The 21,767-nt window shown below is 46.3% G+C and overlaps 1 long non-coding RNA gene across 1 annotated transcript; it reads left to right on the top strand.

The window, feature by feature from the left end:
* The first annotated feature begins 20,054 nt into the window (after positions 1-20,054).
* LOC133803819 (uncharacterized) lies at positions 20,055-21,376 on the top strand. Its single transcript, XR_009878172.1, has 3 exons — positions 20,055-20,282; positions 20,536-20,565; positions 21,028-21,376. It is a non-coding gene; the product is annotated as an uncharacterized LOC133803819 (long non-coding RNA).
* Positions 21,377-21,767: the final 391 nt, after the last annotated feature.

Raw genomic sequence — 21,767 nt, 5'->3', positions numbered from 1 at the left:
TAATGAGTTTTAGAGAAAATTACTTGTAATAGGTAAGTGGATATGTAAGAGCCATTCCTAGAAAAGTTGAGGCGGACTTTAAGGATGGATTGTGACATAGACCTAAAGTGGTAAACTATTGAAATTTTGAAAAGGAGCAAGGGTTATAAAAACACTCTCAAATGATTAAGTAATGAAGATCAAAATAGAGGGTTGAGTAACCCGCAAGTTGTGAAAGTATGAATTAATGATCATAGGGCGTTGCTATGAGAATTAGCACGCATACGTCAATATGTTCTTGAGGTTATGAAAGTAATAAAATTCTATGAGTTATAGAATGCCTGAAGGGAGTGTTGAGTGATTACGATACTCAGGTAAGCGAAACGCATTGGAGCAATAATGATGTGAATTTCACGGACGACATTCCTTTTTAAGAGGGGGATAGTTGTAATATCTGTCCAAGCATATCATGGTATTTTTGTAATTTGGCCTGTGAGAGCAATTTAGTAATTTTATTCTTGTGGGATATTTTTCGTAATTTTGTGTCTAAATGAATTCTTTTGTGAATGAGTATGATAATTGTTATTTGTGACAATTTTATCACATTACGTTTATGAAATATGAAATAAAATACTGATGGATATTTGGTAATTATCAAGCGGCAACTCATGGTTTCCTTCAAGTATATGGGCATTAAATTCAAAATATGTTAAGTATAGCTTTAATAGTGAAGCCTAATTATTTCGGGGAACTAACTAGCAATTCTAGAAAATGGAAGGTAAATTACTATTAAGGGAATAATTATAACATAAGGATTCATTAAGGCCAAGGGGGTAATTAAGAGTATTAGGGTTACTATGCATAGAATATGATAGAGAAAGGCTAGTGTAATGCCCCAAAATCTCAAATAGAATTAAGTCAATTGGTTAGCGTGTCAGGGGGGCACGTGGGATGATTATGTGCTAATTAAATGAATTATGTGATTTATATGCTTGTATGATTAAGTATGCATGAATATGTGTCTTAAATGTCTTTGAAGGCCTGCTTTTGTTAAAAATGGGCATTTTCATAATTTTAGCCCTATAAGGGTATATTTGTAATTTTATATGCTATGTGATTGAGACCACATGATATGTTTGTAATATTCGGCTTGAGTCGACCTTGTTGAGAAATTTACCGAAAAAGTCACAAATAGGATTTATACCCGGCGCAGGGTGAGCCAAGGGCATTTTGGTAATTTTACTTATGTTGGGAATTATTGGAACATTATTGAGGGAAATATGGGTGTTTTGAAGATTAAAGGATTTAATTGGGAATTTTATTTGTAATTCAAGTTTAGTGGGAGTTTGTACCAAAAGAATAAAATGTCCTTTAGGTTTTTTAAGAAGGGTATTGACGGGGGGGAAAAATGGTCTTTTTACCCCAAAAGTAGTGAAAAATCTGATAAGAGTTTGCAGCCTTCTCTCACGTTCTAACTTGTTCTCCTCCTTCCTTGTAATTTTCTTCTGCAAAACCACTAAGCTTAGAAGCTTGGTAGCTAAGGTCAAGTCTCTTGCATTTTGGGGATTTTAGGAAGGATTTTGAGTTCAAGGAGCATAGGTAGCAGCAGCTAGGGTCATCTCAGAGGTAAACCTATTGTTTACCGAGTTTTTCGGAAACGAATACAAACAGAATAATAAAAAGATAAGAACTGTAGAAGTGCAGAAATGTAACTAAACAAACAGTATTTTTACGTGGTTCAGGCGTTAACAAGCCCTAGTCCACGAGTCAATGTAATTATCCATGTAAAGAATTACAGTAAGATGGCTGGTGTACAAGAACTTCACACACTCACCGTGTTTCTCTCGGGTTCTCTTGAAGAAGATGAAGCTAGAGAGATTTTAGTAGAGTTCTTGCTATGTGATTTTTTGGCCCTCCCCCCTATTGTAAAATGAGGGGGTCTTTATAGCTAGGGTTTTGGATTAGGGTTTTTCTCTACGTCCATGAGTCTTAATTACACCAGCCATAAATAGAGGATACAATTACTGTAGTAGCATGGCTACAAGACTCTATGTGGGTATATTTACGTGAAAGTATGGGGAATACACAAAGTCAACCGTCTTTTCCAAGTTGTCAGCGGAACAGTAGGCGAAAAGGTACCCTTAGGCGTGCTGGGATGTGTGCGGCTTTGACCTGTCGGGCGTGTCAGGCGGGATCCTGTGTCAGGTGGATATCATTCCAAATATGCCTCCTCCATGACTCGACCGCCTGGTTTTGTTCCGTGCGAGGCACGGAACTGTTTCCGCGAAGACCACTTGAAGAGCTTCTCCTGGAAGGAGCTTCCCCGAAGGATACCCCTTCGGGAGTCCGGGAGAGTTGACGAGCTTCCGTGTCGCGTTTGCTTGAAAGAGTAATCCGGACACTAAACGGGAGAGGCGAAGCCTTTCTGTCCATCCGCGAGCTCTGGTCACCTACCGTGAAAGACATTGGTAATTCTGCTTCCCCGAGGATATCCATCTAAACGCTATCCGGAAATCTGGATAACATTTACCCCCCAAGGTCACGGAGCTTTGAGAGATCCGGGAGCTTGTACGGTCCTCCGGGTATTCCGGTTTCTTAGATTAGGCGAGGGGCTGCCTTCTGTGTTCCCGGAAGTGTTCCTTTTTCCCGCCTGAGTGTTAGTATGAAAAAGGAAGGGAATTTCTTCTGTTTAAACTCAAGTACTCAAGTGCGGCAAGGGCCACGCGTCATGCCGAGAATGGTTCTGCGACCAAGACGTGTGCGTGAGGCGACAGGTTGAGTATGCGTGCGTCAGGCATCTGAGTAATGATTTGACGGTTTTTAATGGTACTCTGGGCCCGAGGTGGTATAATGATGGGAAATAAATACTTTATTCCCATCCGAGGAGTCATAAATAGGATCGTCGCTTCATCTCCAGTCGTTGGATCTGATGCACACGGAATGGGAAGATCGAGACCGTCCATTTGAGGAATTCGAAACGACTTCTTCCCTGCTATAAAAACGAGGGAACGGACCTTTCTTCCTCTTTACGCTTTCAAATTCTCTGTCTTTCGGATTTTCAGATTCCCAAACCTTCGAACTCTCAGGCTTCCAAGCTTCCATTCCTTCGAACTTGCCACTTCTTTTGGTAAGGGATCTAGAAACTTTTCTTTTGATTTGGCAGTGGGTTTATTGGCCGAAGTTCAGGGTTTGAATCGCCGTTCGTCTTTGCAGGTTTTACTTCTCGCGATCGTGCTGTGCAGCGATCCGGTTACTCCTTCAACCTTCAACTACCCGAATACCAGTAAGTATTTCTACTTTGCTCTTTCCTCCCAAACCTTAGGTTGTTGGTAATTGTTAGAGTTGAGTTTTCTGCCATTATCGCCTATGTGCATGCGTGAATAGGGCTTTGATAGGCATGCGATTGATGTGAGTCGATAAGTAGTCTCTTTTGCATGCTTTGACGATTTGCGCTTGGAAAGTCGTTTCTTGTCTTGCTTGCGTTGTTCTGGTTTGCTGTTTTAGGGCATAAGCATGAACGCCTTTAGGGTGTCTTTCTCTGGAGAAACACTTCTCTCGGCGGGCTTAGGCTCGGAGTCTGAGTTTGGCTCCTTGCTGTCCTTCGGGTGGCATGGTGCCAACCCTTCGGCAAGCTCGGTGGGAGCCTCTCCAAGCAGTTTTTGGGGAGGGTCTCCCCGACGCCTTTGATACCACTAGGGTATGACAAGGGTGCTGACTGCTTAGAGTGTTTTCTTCTTTGTTTCTTTTGTTCAGTGACGAACATCTCAAAGGAACAACTCCTCGTTGTGGCGGAGGCTGATTCTGCCCAGGAGAAGGGTTCCCCTGTCGCCGGCGCAAAGGGGAAAGGAAAGACAAAAGTGGTCGCGGCTAGCCCACCAACTACCAATAGTTCAATCTGGGAGATGGACCAGAAGCCGAACCTGTTCAGGAACTACGGCATGCTGGAGCTGTACTCCTCAGAGGCAGGCCTGAAGAACATCCCAGGCCTGATGTGGCACCGTCTGTCGGTGCTGGGCGAGTCGGCTAGTCAGAGCCACGAGGGTTTTGGTGCCTGGAGCTGGGCACACATAGTGTGTGGGGCGCACTTGCCCCTAAGAAGTTACTTTGCCAATTTCTGTGTGAAGGCGGGGATTTCCCCCTTCCAGTTGATTCCCCCCAGCTACAAGCTCTTAGCGAGGTGGTTCATCTTTTGCAAGTCCCGGAAACTGGAAGCTCCTACTCTGGAGGAGGTGCTGTACTTCTACGGGTTGAAGTCTCAGCCCATGAGGGGTCATTCAGACAAGGTGGGATTTTACAGGCTGGAGAGGCACCCGGACGTGATGTGTCCCACTTGTCATACCGCGAGGGTTCCAGACCTCCGGGAGTACTGGTTCCTGACGACTAGCTTCCCACTGAAGAGGGTGCCAGCCCTATCTTTGGACTTCAAGATCCCTGGTAAGTGCTCCTTCCTCTCCTTTTCAACTTTGTTTCTTTGCGTTTGATTTTCCTTTCGGGAGGATCTCTAATGCTTGTGTTTGAATTTTGCAGAAGTCGTTCCGCGGACACCTCGCTGTGCGGAGATGATAAGGAGGTCCAAGTTCTACGAAGGGCTCTCGGAGGAAGAGTTGAAAGTGGAGGGACTTGTGACCTCCGAATCTTTGAGGGAGTATGGGCTACTCGCCTCTTTCCAAAACATTGAGCCAGTGAGTGGCAGGGGGCAAAGTCAGGTGTCAGCTGACATCCGGGAACAGATTGCCCTAGAGCTGTCCAAGGTGATCAACCAAGCAGCCCGGGACGAGAATGCTTTATCCCCTAGTTGGGCGGAGAGGTTCCCCGACCCCCAGCCGGAGGGAGAGGAGATCGAGGCTCGCCACGCCGCAGCTTACCCTAACGAAGGGACTCCGGGGGCTGGTACCTCCGGGAGAGGTAAGACTAGTTTTCGATTGATCCACACCCCCAGCCTGTCTGAGGTTTCCCGGACCTCTCAGATGGGGTTCGATCCCCGCTTCCTTAGGCTAGATCCGCGTAGGATACCCTTTGACAAATATTGCGATAGGGTAGATGAGCTCCTCGGGTGTCTGAGTGACGGTAGTCTGCCAGAAGGTGTCATCATGGTTGACCCTTCTTCCCTCAGCATGTCATTCCCGGACTTCAAGGAGTACGGGAGCTTCCTGGAGCAGGAAGCGGTGTTTTGTTTTGCTCGGGGAAGGCCATCCACGTTTCTTGTGCATGGTCGTCCCTTTCAAACTTTTCTTTTTCTTGTTTCTTGTTCCCTGCTGGCGGACTTGCTTGTGCTTTATGCTGTTGATTGTCTTGTCTTCTGCTTATCTTCTTTTTCACTGCTTGTTGGTTCGTTAACCTTGCTCCGTATGTTTCTTGCAGAGTACCCAGAAGCCAAGATGTTGGGGAGAGTCACCTTGCTCATTAAGAAGGCTGCCAACAGCCAAGACCCGTCCAAGGGGAAAGGACGGAAGGCCCAGGCTGGTAGGGGAGGTAAAGCTGCCACCCCCAAGAGGACAAGTGGCGAGGCGCAAGCATCTCTGGGGGTAGAGAAGTCTCCTGCCGACTGGCCTTCCGAGACTATGATGGTCTCGAGTAGCAGCAGCGACGGGGAAGGGCTTGTGTTCCCCGTGAAGGCGACTGGGGTGAGCAAGCGTCCCGGAGGGGATGCTGAGGGTGCCGAGAAGAAACGCCTTAGACACTCTTCTCCTGGTCGAAGGCAACAACAACAGCAACGACAGCAACCACAACTACAACAACAGCAGCAACAAGAACAACAGAGACAATCACCAACGCCACAGCGGCAGCAGCAACAACATCCAAACCAGCAGCAACAACAAAGGCAATTACTTCCGCTGCCGCAGCAGCAAAGGCAACAACAACAACAAAGGCAGTCACCTCCGCCACCGCAGCAGCAAAAACAACAGACCGGGGCCTTAATACCCCGTCTGCCTCCTCCTCCAGCCCAAAGGGAGTCCACCCTTTCGGGGTCTCCTTCTTCTCAGCAAACAAACCTTCCTCTGCCTGGCCTGAAGTTCCACTTCCCGCAGAAACCAACCCGTTTCCCCGCTGCCCTCTTGGAGGGTGTAAGATGGGCCGATAATTTTTTGAAGAGGCGGTTGGAGGCTGAGAAGGCCATTACTCAGGGAAGGGCAGACAACTTGTCTGCCGTGAAGAGAGCTGAGTTGGCCGAGGGGGTGAGGTCTCTTCACCCGGCTGGAGCGGTTTTGGATGGCCCAGCCTTGGAGAAGAGGTTGGTGCCTAGGCTTGGACTTGCATTGGCGCCGTTTGGAGCGGAGATGATGGAGGACATGGCCCTGAGCTTGTGCGAGCTCAATTCTGAGAAATGGGCCATCAGTAGCAGTAAGGATCCGCTGCTGCTAACACATGCCGTGAAGCAATAATTGTCCGGGGTAAGCCGTCAGTTAAGCTTTGGGATCATCTGTCTTAGCACATTTGGTTCTGTTTAACTCATTGCGTTGTCTTTCCATGCAGGCCTCTCTGATCGCGGAACGCTCGTTCCGGGAGGTGGGTGCAGTTCTGGTTCAGCTGGACGAGAGCCAGGTGGCTCGCCAGGCCTTGGAGGCGGAGAAGCAGAAACTTACCCAACAGGCCTTGGGGGCTTCGGAGAAGATTGAACAGGCCCAGCGCACGGCTGAGGAAGAGGCGGACAAGAAATATCTTGCCAAATATCAAGAGTACCGGGCCAACGCAGAGAATGAGTTCAGACAGCGGTCGGATGAGATGAAGGCCGAAAACTCCAAGCTCCGGGAAGAGCTGTCCCAAGCCAGGGTGGAGAAGGATACCTTGGAAGCCCGCTTGCAATCAAAAAATGATCTCCTCCTTAAGCAGCAAGAGGAATATTCCACTCTTCAGAGTAAGCTGCACGAGGAGGAGCAACTCCATAAGAGGAGCAGGGATCTCGTGTCTATGCTGTAGTTGGGGCTCGCCGAGAAGGATAAAGAGATCGGAGCCTTGCAATTCACTGCCAGGGGGCATGTGACCGAGAAGCAATCCGTGCTGAACCAAAATAGGGAGCAGCGCAAGGAGATTGATTCTCTTAAGGGAGAGCGGGATGCCTCCAAGGCCGAGATGGACAAACTAAGGGCTCAATTAGCTGTCGCGGAGGCACAGCTGGCAACCTCCGAGGTGGAGCGCTTGAAGGAGAAGGAGGATGCTGAGGTGATACTGAACAGGACGATTAATATATCGCATGTGGTCCTCATGCATCAACTCTGGAAAGTGAACCCGGAGGTACTAGGCTATCTGGGAGAGGATGCCGATGCCATGAGGGAGAAGCTACTCGTGTGGGATCAAGGCCCAGAGGCGTACGTCCAAACTTACAACATTGACGAACGTGCTGGAGCCCCTGAGGCGGGAGATCCCGGAGAGGCGGGGACCTCTGAACCTTCCCGTGACAAAGTTCCGCCTTCCAATGAGCCGACTCCGCTAGCCTCAGTTGAAGCCGATGTCCCCGAGGTCGCGGTCGTGGAAACTGCAGCTACCCCCAATGCTTGAAGGGGTTTTATCTTTAATTATTTTTCATTTGAGTTTTTCATTGCAGACATATTTTCCATACTTATAGCATTCTCCTTTCTTTTCTGCCGAGTTCTTTATTTAACTTTGCGTTTAGGGTAGACTTTTATACGGTAGAAACTGTTGTAGGGGCGCGTGAGGTTTTGGTTCCAATGTCCAGAACCTATGCACATCCCACTTGAGGCTCTAACGGCTGATGTCTTTTCCCACGTAGTTTCTAGGTTACGAAGGTTTCCTGGTTCCAACGACCAGACTCCTTTCACCGTATTTTAGCTTTCCTAAGGCAAATAGCCAATCCCGGGACTTGTAGTTATACTGTTCGCTGGGATTGCTAAGGTGAGCCGTTCCATGGCTCGGAACGGGAGTTCTTTTGGTGAGCGTCGCTAGACTTAAGGTTAGATCTTTGCGAAGCAAAACTAACTGTCGTTGCGAACCTCATGGTGGCTGGCTTCAGGGACCTGGCACGGAGCCCTGCGAAGCAAGGCTCGTTGCTGTCGGGGAAATTGCCACGCCTACCAGGTGCGATCCCGGAGCAGGGGCTTTGCGAAGCAAGGCCTGCTGTGAGTGGGGGATCGACCATGTCTGCTCCTAGAGCAGAAACTTGCAGTGGTCGAGGAGCTCGCCACGCATTATTTTGTGAGATCCGGAGCTGAAGCCTGCGAAGCATGACTTACAACGGTCGCGGATCTCGCCATCTTTCGCCTTATGGGACCCGGAGCTGGAGCTTGCGAAGCAAAGCTCTACAGCGATCGCGGAATATGTCTGCAAAGGACTTGTCAGGGAGTTGGGGGTGTTTCGGCGTAGCTCTCTGAATGTGCCCCACCCCCTAGTCCTGTTCATCGCTGTGCTACACAGGAGATAATTTTCATGATGCATAATGGCAGGCATTTCAATGGCAATTTTCACATAAACACATAATTCACGTAATGCAAACATGTTCATGGCAACAAATTAACCTAAGCTTAACAATTTAAAAATTTCAAACACAATGCTAGGACATAAGTGGTGTTCTGTGTATGTTTTGTTCAAGGGGAGTATGGCTATGCCTTAGCCATGTATACCCCCCCAAGTGAGCGTGGGGTCCGGACGTCTCCGGACCGCGTGGTCACTTGTTAAAACGCAGCTTTGAACACAGGGATAAAAAGTGCAGTAAAAGTGGAGTGAATCTCTCCGTGTTTCATTAAATTAGCCTTGCTAGGCACGTGTTTTACAACAGGGAGGATTATTTCCACATTTTTCACTTTTGCTAATTTCACCAAGGACTTCCGACTAGATAGTCCGGGGCTTACTGGTAGTTACGGCGGAGGTGCTCCGCGTTCCAGGCGTGTGGGACTTTAGATCTGTCGAGTCTCTTTAAGTGATACGTCCCATGGCCCACTTTTTCTTGGACTTCGTAGGGGCCTTCCCAGTTGGGTCCGAGGACTCCCACTCCCGGATCCTGCGTAGCAGGAAATACTCTCCGTAGGACAAGATCCCCAACTTCGAATGTACGGCTCTTGACTCTCGTGTTAAAGTGTCGGGCTATCTTGCCTTGGTACATTTTTAGTTGGACCTGCGACTGCTCCTGGAGCTCTTCGATCATGTCCAGGGACTCCTGGAGAAGGGCGTGGTTCTGGGTAGGGTCGTAGGTATCCTGCCTGTGAGAGGGGATCATAGTTTCTACTGGGATGACGACCTCACAACCGAAGGTCATGGAATAAGGCGTGTGCCCCGTCGAAGTTCTCTCTGTTGTGCGATAGGCCCAAAGTACTCGCGGAAGTTCTTCCGGCCAGTGAGCCTTGCAGGCTTGGAGTTTTTTCTTCAACGTGGTCTTTAATATTTTGTTTACAGCCTCCACTTGCCCATTAGCCTGGGGTCTGGCGACTGCGGAAAAGCTTTTGATAATTCCATGCGAAGCACAGAAGTTCGTGAAGTGTTCACTGTCAAACTGCTTTCCGTTGTCGGACACAATTTTTCGTGGAAGCCCAAAACGACACACTATATTCCTGATGACAAAGTCCAGTGCTTTTTTAGATGTGACCGTGTTCATAGGTTCAGCCTCAGCCCATTTGGTGAAGTAGTCTACCGCGACTATGGCATACTTCACTCCACCCTTTCCAGTAGGGAGGGAACCTACTAGGTCAATGCCCCAAACGGCGAACGGCCAGGGGCTGGTCATTAAGGTAATTTCTGTAGGTGGCGCTCGCGGAACCTTGGCGTACCTCTGGCACTGCTCACACCTTCTGACATAATCCACACAATCCTTCTTCATGGTGGGCCAGAAGTATCCTTGTCGAAGGATCTTTTTGGAGAGGCTCGGCCCGGAGGTATGGTCGCCACAGAAGCCTCCGTGAACCTCATGGATGATGGCGCTGACTTCGATTCCGGCAACACACCTATGGAAGGGTATGGACAACCCCCTGCGGTAAAGCTTTCCATCCATAACCACGTATCGGGGAGCTTGATACTGGAGCTTTCTTGCGTCAGCTTTATCAGTGGGGAGCTCTCTGGTGGTGAGAAATCTGAGGATGGGTCCTATCCAGGAATGGGAATGGTCGATGATGGCATTTACCCTCTGTGTCTCGGTAGTGGGTGCTTCTAAGTGCCCGATGGGCACCAGGCCATATTGTTCAATCTCCGGGTCTGTTGCAAGCTTGGCCAGCGTGTCCGCGAGTGAGTTCTGGTCCTGGGGGACCTGGCGGATTTGGTAGCCTTTGAAATGCTACAGTAGGCCGCGGGAGAGAGACACGTAGGCAGCCATTTTTTCGCCTTTCATCTGGTATTCCCCGGATATTTGGTTTACCACAAGTAGGGAGTCGCTGTATACTTCGATTTTTTGGGCTCCGACCTCTCTGGCCAGTCGTAATCCAGCTAACATGGCTTCGTGCTCTGCCTCGTTGTTGGATGCTGGGAACGCGAAACGGATGGCGCTCTGGAGCTGATGCCCTTGGGGAGATATTAGGATGACCCCTGCTCCAGCTCCTTTTTCATTTGAGGCTCCGTCTACGTAGACCTTCCACGTGGGAAGTTCCAGGACAGGATCTTCCGGGAGGTCATTCATTCCCGAGCATTCCACAATAAAGTCCGCGAGAGCTTGTCCTTTTATGGAAACACGTGGTTGGTAGTGGATGTCGAACTGGCTCAGTTCCATGGCCCACTTAAGCAATCTGCGAGAAGACTCTGGTTTCTGCAAGACATGTCGGAGAGGGTGGTTGGTGAGTACTTTGATGGTGTGCGCCTGGAAATATGGCCTTAGCTTCAGCGAAGCAATTAGCAAGCAGAGGGAGAGTTTTTCGATCATTGAATATCTGGACTCGGCGTCCAGTAACCTCTTGCTTACGTAATACACAGGGATCTGGATACGGCCATCTTCCCGGACAAGAGCGGCACTCACTGCGTGCTCTGTCACAGCTAAGTATAAGAACAACGCCTCTCCTTCGACAGGTTTGGACAGAATGGGAGCCTGGGTTAAATGTTCTTTGAGGTGTTGGAAGGCTGCTTCGCATTCGGGGGTCCACTCGAACTTCTTGTTTCCTCGCAACACATTGAAGAAGGGGATACACTTGTCAGTGGCCTTGGATACAAAGCGGCTGAGAGCAGCTATCCTTCCGGTAAAGCTCTGGACATCCTTATGCTTCCGGGGGGAAGGCATATCTATGAACGCCTTAATTTTCTCAGGGTTGGCTTCCACTCCGCGGGAGCTGACAATGAAACCAAGGAACTTCCCAGACGAGACCCCGAAAGTACATTTCTTTGGATTCAGTTTCATTCCGTACTTTCGGATCACGGCGAAAGCTTCCTCAAGGTCGTCACTGTGGTCCCCGGAGGTCTTGGATTTTACCAACATGTCGTCCATGTACACCTCCATGTTCCTCCCCAGTTGATCCTTGAACATCCTGTTTACTAGACGCTGGTACGTCGCCCCAGCATTCTTCAAACCGAAAGGCATGACCACGTAACAGTAGACACCCTTGTCCGTGAGGAAGCTGGTGTGTTCCTGGTCCACGACATGCATCTTGATCTGGTTGTATCCGGAGTACGCATCCATGAAGGATAAGAGTTCGTACCCGGAAGTAGCTTCTACCATCTGATCGATTCGCGGAAGAGGGAAACAATCTTTCGGGCAGGCTTTGTTCAGGTCCGTGAAGTCAATGCACATTCTCCAGGACCCATCGGGTTTCGGGACCAGAACTGGGTTGGCCAACCACACGGGATAGTGTGACTCCTGGAGAAAGCCTATGGACATCAGCTTGTCCACTTCAGCTTTGACGGCTTCGGCCCTCACTGGGTCTAACGGCCTCCTCTTTTGGCGAACTGGAGTTGCAGATGGGTCTATGTTGAGTGCGTGGCACGCAACATTAGGATTAATCCCCGTCATATCAGCATGGCACCATGCCAGGATATCCTGGTTATTCTTCACAGTGGCCACGATCTTATCTCGAATGGCCGATGGCAAGTTTTTCCCCACCTGAATGACTTTGGTGGGATCTCCCGGGTTGAGGATCACCTCTTCGACTTCCTCCATCGGCTCTATTGCTTTCTCGATTCCCACTCTTGGGTCGAGTTCGTCAAAGTATGCCTCTTGAGCACCCCCAGTTTCTGGTAATTCTTTCGTCAACGGAATGGCAGCAACCGTCTCCTGGACCGTGTAGACGGATCGGACGGAGACGTTATAACAGCTTCGTGCACTTCGTTGGTCCCCTCGGAGGGTGCCGATACGCCCATCGTTGCATGGAAACTTCAAGCATAAGTGGCGTATCGAGGTTATGGCCCCACAATCTATTAGGACCGGTCGGCCTAGGATGGCATTATACGCTGTGGGGCAGTCGACCACCACGAATGTGCTGTTCCTGAAGGCACAAGCGTCGCTTTCTCCTCTGAGGGTGACTGGAAGTTGAATTTTGCCTAATGGCATGAGTGCATCCCCATTGAACCCTTGAAGCTGGATGGGGCATGGGGTCAGGTCTGTCTCGGTTAATCCGATCGTGTGGAAGGCCGCTTTGAAGAGGATGTTTACGGAGCTTCCGTTATCGACCAAGATCCGTGAGACCTTCTTATTGGCAATCTGGGCTTCCACCACGAGGGGATCGTTGTGGGGGAAGTGCACATGTCGATCATCGTCCTCCGTGAAGGTGATGGGGAGATCCATCATTCGGGGACGTTGAGCAGGTGATTGAACCAAGGCGCACATCTCCCCGGTGTGTTCTAACTCCCGGAGTTTCGGGTGCTTCCGGCAAGGTGCGGTCCTCCGGAAATGGTGGCTACGTGTCCGTCAACGGGTGGCAGAGCAAGGCCGGGCGGATATGGGTTGCCAGGTCCTGGAGCCAACAAGGCAATGGGTGCCGGAGCGGTTGGAGCAGGAAGCGCTGGGAACTAAGACCTGGGAGCTTGGGGGTGACCGGCTCCAGGAGCGCTAGCGGTCCCCCTCTGTCCCGGGGAATATGCAGCTCCGTGAACTACTCCCTGTCCGGGATAGATAATGGGTATCCTCACCCACTGACCGAGGTGTCCCGCTCTTGCCAGGGACTCGATCTCATCCTTTAGCTGAAGGCACTCGTTAGTGGTGTGCCCCACGTCTCCGTGGAACTCACACCTCTTATTGGAGTCTCGCGGACGCCTTCCTCCGTGAGACACTTTCGGGGGCTTCCTGTAGTTGACCATATTACAGGTCGCCCGATAGACATTCTCTCGCGAGTCTATCAAACTGGTATACTCCGTGAACTTGGGCTCATAGTCCTTCCGGGGTTTCTTTGAATGGTCTCCCCGGTTGGAGTTTTTTCCGCTTCGTTTGCTCCGCGATTGGCTCAAATTTCGTTCTGGGCCTTCCGCTTGCGGCTGCGGCAGGCCAGGAGCGATACTACATCCGGTTTGTACAGCTCCGTACCCAGAGAAATGGGTTTGACTCGGCGTCTGAGCAGACGCGGAAGGCCCATACACACTTGGAGTGAATTGGGCTCCTGGAAGCGTGAGGGCTGGTGCGGGAGCTTGCGAAGCAAAGCTCGGCGCAGTCACGGAAGGCGTTGGAGCTGGGGGAACTCCAAAGGCCTGCTGGTAGGCATCCTCAAGGTTGATGATTCCCTGAGCTTTTGACATGAATTCGGACAGCGTTTCTGCCCGTCTCCTTTGCATTTCCCCCCATAGCAGGGAGCCGACAGTAAGGCCCAATTGAAGGGCGATCAGCTTCATGTCATTGCCGACCTTGGTCTTTGCAGCAGCTTCCATCATTCTCTGAATGAAAGCTTTGAGGTTCTCATTGGGTTGCTGCTTGATGTTGGTTAAGGAACCAACTTCCATGTCGTGGTCGCGGGCAGCAATGAACTGCCTCCTGAATGCGGACTGTAGCTCCTTCCAACTGTGGATTGATCCGGGAGCTAATCTTTTCCACCAATCCTCCGCGGACTTGGTAAGGGTGAGTGAGAAGCACATGCATTTGGCGTCCTCACTGACGCGCGCCACTTGCATCATTTTGTTGTATTTAGCTAGGTGGGTACGCGGGTCTGTCCTGCCGTCATATAATTCTATGTGAGGCATTTTGAAGTTATCCGAGAGGGACGTTTCCGCGATCCTCCGAATACATGGTTCCGGGTCTTCCTCCTCAGAGTCTGACAGGGCCCCACTTTGCTTCCGGACCAGCTTGGTCAAGGCAGCAATCTGTTCCTCGAGCCTCTTCGTATCACTCTCCGGGAGGTCACGTCCCCGGAGCTTGTCATTAATATGATTTCGGAGGTCATCTCCGCGAGGCCGGGCCTTTTCTCCTTTGGCCTTTTCATACTTGGCCTCCAACCTTCTTCTTAGGTCTACCGTGGACCAGCTATCTTCGGAGTGCGAGTTCGCAGCCCGACCGTCCTGGTTGACGGAATACTGGGGCGGTTGTTCCTTCCCCTAGGCCTGGGTGCCTTAGCACCGGGCCCTTTAGGCACGGAGTGCCCCCTTGGGGCTGAAGGACGTCTGGGCTTAGGAGCGCCAGAGACCTTCTGCGCGCGGGGGGGGCAGTCGGCCTGGTGATTCACGCCTTTAGGAGGTGCAGGGGCGTCAGCGCGTACAGGCTCTCCAACTTTTTCTTTGCCCTTGTTAGGGGCGGCTTTGGATGGTCCAGCAGCGGCTGGATCCGGCATAGCGGCATCAGCACCACCTAAAACAGAAGCGTCCTCGTCCGAGTCGCCTAGGTCTCCGAACTTGCTTTGGAGGCGCTCCATCATGCGCTGCATTTTTTCGGAGAGGCGCTCCTGCTCAGCAAGCTTGGCTTTGGTGACCTCCAGTTCTTCGGCTACTTGGACCAGTTCTGGGTCCTTCTCATAGTAGCAGCCGTCCTTGTAATAACCGTCTTGGACATACTCTTCTTCATCTTCTAAGTATGTCGTATCTTCGGTACTGACCCGATCCTGGCGGGATGTCGGGTCTTCACCTTGGTAGTCCAAGGGTTCGTTTTGCACCGCATCCTCCATCATAGTATCGGGGTTGACCCTAGCATTTTTTTCAACCGCAGATTTTCTCGTAGTCACCATCTTTTTAGCACGGAGTGAATACAAAAAACGTACACAGAAAAAGAGCTGACTAACAACTTCCTACAGCTCTCAATGAAAGCACCAAAATGTTTACCGAGCTTTTCGGAAACGAATACAAACAGAATAATAAAAAGATAAGAACTGTAGAAGTGCAGAAATGTAACTAAACAAACAGTATTTTTACGTGGTTCAGGCGTTAACAAGCCCTAGTCCACGAGTCGATGTAATTATCCTTGTAAAGAATTACAGTAAGATGGCTGGTGTACAAGAACTTCACACACTCACCGTGTTTCTCTCGGGTTCTCTTGAAGAAGATGAAGCTAGAGAGATTTTAGTAGAGTTCTTGCTATGTGATTTTTTGGCCGTCCCCCCTATTGTAAAATGAAGGGGTCTTTATAGCTAGGGTTTTGGATTAGGGTTTTTCTCTACGTCCATGAGTCTTAATTACACCAGCCATAAATAGAGGATACAATTACTGTAGTAGCATGGCTACAAGACTCTATGTGGGTATATTTACGTGAAAGTATGGGGAATACACAAAGTCAGCCGTCTTTTCCAAGTTGTCAGCGGAACAGTAGGCGAAAAGGTACCCTTAGGCGTGCTGGGATGTGTGCGGCTTTGACCTGTCGGGCGTGTCAGGCGGATCCTGTGTCAGGTGGATATCATTCCAAATATGCCTCCTCCACGACTCGACCGCCTGGTTTTGTTCCGTGCGAGGCACGGAACTGTTTCCACGAAGACCACTTGAAGAGCTTCTCCTGGAAGGAGCTTCCCCGAAGGATACCCCTTCGGGAGTCCGGGAGAGTTGACGAGCTTCCGTGTCGCGTTTGCTTGATAGAGTAATCCGGACACTAAACGGGAGAGGCGAAGCCTTTCTGTCCATCCGCGAGCTCTGGTCACCTACCGTGAAAGACATTGGTAATTCTGCTTCCCCGAGGATATCCATCTAAACGCTATCCGGAAATCTGGATAACACCTATCCTCTTTGTTCTCCAGTTATTTTGGGATTTTCTTGTCTAATCTTTGTAACTGATGGTCCTAGTTGTTTCAAGCATATAGGGATAAAGGCATGCTAAATGATAGTTTTTGACACTTAAATTTGGTATGAAACTAGAGATTTGGTGTTTGAATTTTAGATTATGGAGCTTAAGTTGAGTTTTAAACTCAATAATGGTAAATCATGCTCAGTAGGATTTTAAGTGTGTCTGTGTGATTAAATGATGTTGGGTTTACATTTTCTAAGTTGTATGAGGTGTTTTGAGGTCACAAATTTGTTGAAATAGCAGCCTTGGGTCGATATCTGGGTCTGGTTATGCAGGAAAATCGTGGGTTTGATGTTTGGGAAAGAACACTTTGATTCTGGTCTTGTTTTGGGTTTTTAGAGACCTAGCGCGACTGTGCTAGGTTCCCAGAACCTTACGAATTTGGTCCCAATTTGGGGTTTCGAGACTAGGGGCGCAACTGCGCTGGGCAAGGTACGACCGCACCAGTGCCCTACTAACCCCAAAATCTCTATGGGTGCGACTGCGCCAGTTACCTTAGACTTTTACTTTTCAGAATTTTGGGAATAAGGCTCTAGGTTTTGAGAATTCATTTCGAGCCAATCTTGGGGCTTGAGGGTCATTTTTAGTGCCTTGATAACTAGGAATAATGGTTCCACGGATTATGTTTTAGATTGAAACTTGTGATTTAGATTTGAGTACTAATAAGTGCATAGTCGCGTTGTGGCTAGGGTTTCTGCGAGGCTCGAAAAAAGGGATTGCACTCGGGGTTGTTTCATCTTTCACAAAGGACCAGAGGTAAGAACACCGACATTTGCACTAGGATTAGGGAACTGACTCTGGTGATTGAATATGGTTATAACCATGTTTTGAATATCTATTTGAATGTAAATGTCTTTGGACTGTATATGTTTGTGATGTATACGTGGATCATATCGGTTTGTATATGTTTGGAGAGTTCAGCTAGTGAGCCGTAATTGGCAATAAGTATGTGTAATGTAGGTCGTCATGGTGGGGCCACCGTAGGAGTGCAGTATGCGCTTGTTCGACAAAGAGGTCGTATAAATGAACTATATGCTTGCTTTAGTTTGATTATAGTTGCAAAGCATGCTATATTATGATTCTTTTTTTGGTTGATTATCTGCTTCTGTTTAAATTGGATTTCTTGCTTGGCCTTGGCTCACGGGTGCTACGTGGTGCAGGTACAGGCAAGGAGAAGTTGGACCAGCCATGAGTTGGAGAGCTCTAGGGGCGATGTGTACATATGCAGCATGCTCGACCGCCACGACTAGGATTTCTCTTGAGGAACTAATGCTTTACCCTGTTTTTCCGCATAGGCCGGCCACTTTTGTATTTTGTTTGTACCACTAATTAACTTATAAAGTCTTTTTGGGATCTCATGTATAAACTCAATCTTTTAATGAAAAGTATTACTTCTTTGACCAGAATTTTTAATACCTAAACCATTAATTTACGTTAATCACACGTTTAGTTAAGAACTATTTTAAACACACAGTGTAGCAATCCTGGATTAGGAGGACATTATAGCTAGGGGTTCATTTGCTTTGGATCATAGATGGAGATGGAGGCACACGTGAAGAAGAGAAGAAGGAAGGAAAGGAAATGGAGGCTCGTGATCTTCATCCTAAGAGCATTTGGGACATTTAGAAGAGATGATTTTCATTTTCTAGGGTTGTGCTACATCATTGGGTAACTTTTATTTTAGATGTTGAGGATTTTAATAATGTTCTTAACGCTTGAAACATGTTAATGGTGAAATAGGTTATCAAGCATGATAGGTTAACGTTATTGGATATATATCCATGTTAGGATATGTATTAATGTTGTATAATTTTTAGAAACATGTTTAGGTCAAATTTATGAAGTTATGATTGTTGATTATTGAATTGGAAAGATGGCTTGGGGAAGAAGATGAAGTTAGGGTTCTTGAACCCTAACCATGCATGGACATGAAATGATTGCATGTAGAGGTTTTAATATTACGAATAGATGTTAAATCATGGTATGAATGTTGTAGGATGCCTCTAGGGTCAATTTTTATGTCAATGTCTGCAGTTGGGAGGTTTTTGGGTCGATTGTACATAGAAAACTCGAGCAAGTCATAATCTGAAATCCAAGAACGACGTCGTGAGTGAGCGCGCCAATCCATTTGTGTAACCGCACTGGTTGTCTAGAAATGAAATTCTTTTCAATATTTTTTTTTCATTTGGATGATTAAGGCTTTAATGTTGGTTTTTGTTTGGGGCCTTTAGAAGTATTTTAAGAATGCCATAGAGGTATTTGAGTCAAGGGAAGAGCTATAATTTATTATGTGACATTGTATTGAGTTATGTATCTCTAAATATATGGTTACATGATTTTGGCTTAGGCACTTTGTAAGGTTCCTTGAAAGAACGTGGTCTTGATTGCTGCAAGATATCAAGGTAAGAAGAGTGGTCACTATAACACAGGGTGTACATTTGAGTGCATAAATGTTCTATATCTGTGATCTAATGATTATGATTGTTCATCTTATGTGTATGACTGTGCTTTGTAATGTATGTTATAAGGGTTACGATTGTTGCATGCTTATGTGTATTGATGCATGTTCATGTTGACTTTATGAGATTTGCTTATATCATGCTTTGAGTATGTTATGATGAATATAACATATGCGGAAAGAGCAAGGGAATGCACATTCTTTTAACTTTGTATGTGGTAAGAACCAAGGGACTGTCACAAGGGTAGTGGGTTATCACAAGGGAAGTATGTTTGGGGTTCTAATGGTAAGAATGATATTGATAAATGGTCGAAATGACACTGGTAACACACATTATGGTTTTATTATGTTATGCTATTCTACGATAATATGTTATACTATGTTATGACTCTGTTATGATATGTTATGAACTAAGATGTGATAGCTGCCTAGTATATGTTTTATGATTGGGTTTTGGGGTGTGACCGATATAGCTCTTCTTGCTGGGCGTTAGCTCACGGGTACTATGTGTTGCACATGTCATATGTTTTTTTTTTCGTGGCGATGGGTGAAGTCCAATCCAGAAAGGTAGTGTATGTCATGAGAGCCATTCAACCTTGTTACGATCAAAGGGACATAAGCACCAATGTTTTATTTAACAAGTTGTTCATGTGGTTTTAAAGATGCTTTATTATGAATTGAGACTGAAAATAACTTTGTTTGTTGATGGACATTGAAATCAATGTTTAATTTTAAATTACAGATGTTTACCCAAAAACGGACTACCTGATGACGTGGTAGGACTAGCCTACACATGGGATGCACGTGGCAGTGAGTATGATCTGTTCGACCATCGACCAGAAGAAAGTTCATTCAGCAAGCAGTATATTTTATGAGCGACCAATCTGGTCACTACATTTCATTTATTTCCTTCTGATATGTAATTGAGTATTTATGTAATAATTGTCATTTCCATTATTATTTAGAAACGTCTATATTAAATATAATTAAGGCACATTGGCCCATGTAGAACTCCTTGAGTCTATAAATAAGAACCAAAGGGCTCAAGAAAGGAGACTTTTGGACTTTTACTTTTGGAACTTCAGAATTCTCAGAGAGAAATAGAGTGTTTTTATCCACCATAATTGTATTCATCCGAAAGCTTGTGAAACTCGTGAACCCTAGTTTATTGATCACAGTTCTTGGAGTTATACATCAATAAGAACACTAAGTGGACGTAGGTCATTACCATTTTATTGGGGTCGTACCACTATAAGTCTTTTGTGTCGTTTATCTTTTCGTATTGATTTCATCTCATTTTCTATGATTTTACTTGACTCCGTCTCGTTGAGACCTTGAGGATGACACTGATTGTGTTGGCCAAACTACTAAGGAGCCAAATCCACTGAGCAGGGGACAACGTCCTTTTGCTGGCAGGAGACAGGTCAAGTCAGACTCTGCGGTCAGGGGCTGTAACGCCCTCACTACACCAAAAACCACTTTTCACAACATATGATTATAAGACTATTAAAAAAGTATTATAAAAGGGAAAAAAAACTAGTCTATAAAGCAGCTAGAGTCTAAAAATATGGGCGGGTAAAATAATGAAGAGGGTAACTTTAACTTTTAAAATAGAAAGTCTAATAGTGTACTATTTCACACAAGTCTCTCGCTTCTCTCCTCAACCAAAAGAAAAAAACTCTCTCACCTCTTTTTTTTTTCTCTCAAACCCTCTCTGTATCTAATAATCATTTCTTGCCTCATCTTCAATCATCGTTGGTCTGATCTTCAACTAGTGGAATCTGAAAATCCATTAAAATCTAGGTTTGTCTTTTCCCCTCCCTTTTGAGTATATGATTTTTGGTTTGAAATCTAAAATTTATTTTTGTTTATATGAAGGATTGACTCTTGCTTTATGTTTTAGATATGGTCTGGTACGGAAGGTCCTTTAAAGAAAGGATTTTTTCTTTGGGTTTGTTTTTTCTTTTTTTCCATTTTCAGTTTCAGTTATTTTCAAATTAAAAAGAGATGTTTTTACTCAGAAAACTAAAGAGGTGTTGGTTATTTATTCTCACAGGACAAAGCCTTTTGTTTGTACGAATATGAGGTAAGTGTCAAATAAGGTCTTTATAACTTCTTTTTGTTCTCTGAATGTTTCGTTTAGGCTTTCTTTATAACTTTGTGCTCACCAAATTAGTTAGTCATCAAACATATAGGTATGTATTCATAGTACATAAAAAAACTGTATGTATATATATATATGCATATGCATATCATGAACTTTGAGTTTAAGATCAAATTGTCTCAACGTACAATGTTTGATTTTTGTGTGTATGCATATACAATGATTTTCCTTGGAAAAATGGGTAGAATGGGACCTACAGAGAAGCTTTTATTATGTATTCTTTTTGGTGAAGGGTTTGTTGAGTTCTTTTCTGACCAAGTTTTCAGCACTTGATTTTTTTGGAATATTTTCCAACAACTTTAGTCACCTTTTGCTATCAGCCTATAGTGTCCTTGTTGTTCCAAGCTAAATCCCTTCATAATTGTATTTGCTTGTTTTGTATAGGTATCGAAGAAGAGCAATAGGTGAGGAAGACGTGAGAAATAAGTGAGTGACGAATTGATTGACTCTGAAGCTATTGATTTAGTGTTGAGTTATGAAATACACTATTGCGTCTTTATATATATACTAAAAGATTAACAAGATGATTGAAGATACCATAGTGAAAAAAATAGTTAAATATGTATGAGGATTGTGTATTGTGTATGTATTGCATGGTGGGGTTAGCCATATGGATGTGTTGTGGTGTGATGGGGGTGCATGACAGGGTGGTGAAACTTTTTTTATTAGTTACTACTTTAATGGATTATAATTGGAGTAGCACATAGCAGTTTCTTAAACACACATATAAAAAGTTGTGTGGTTGTTTCTCTTCTCTTTTGTCCTTTTCTTATTAAAAAGTCAAATGAGGATGACTCATAAGCAACAGTAAAGGGCATGTGTGTTTTTGATAAAAAAAAATATACGTTTTTCAATGGTGGTTGTGTATGTGTCTATATATTACATATATATTGTGTATGTGTGAGGTGTAATTAAACCATTTAGATGGGTGCAGTGTGGTGAGGTTATGTGTGTGTGACATATGGTTGGGGTTGTATAATCTATTTCATTTATGATTTTATTAAGGACTCGTATTAACAGAGGTCACCCATCGAGTTTCTTGTTGAGCAGCTCACGTGGTGGCACTATCAGAAAATAACCTCTTGCAGACTTGGGGTATTTACTAAAAAATATTCATTGGCTGT

The sequence above is a fragment of the Humulus lupulus genome, chromosome X, assembly GCF_963169125.1.
Source record: "Humulus lupulus chromosome X, drHumLupu1.1, whole genome shotgun sequence".
NCBI classification, from domain to species: domain Eukaryota; kingdom Viridiplantae; phylum Streptophyta; class Magnoliopsida; order Rosales; family Cannabaceae; genus Humulus; species Humulus lupulus.
Note: the sequence above shows the minus strand (reverse complement) of the source record. Positions and strands in the feature narration are given on the sequence as shown.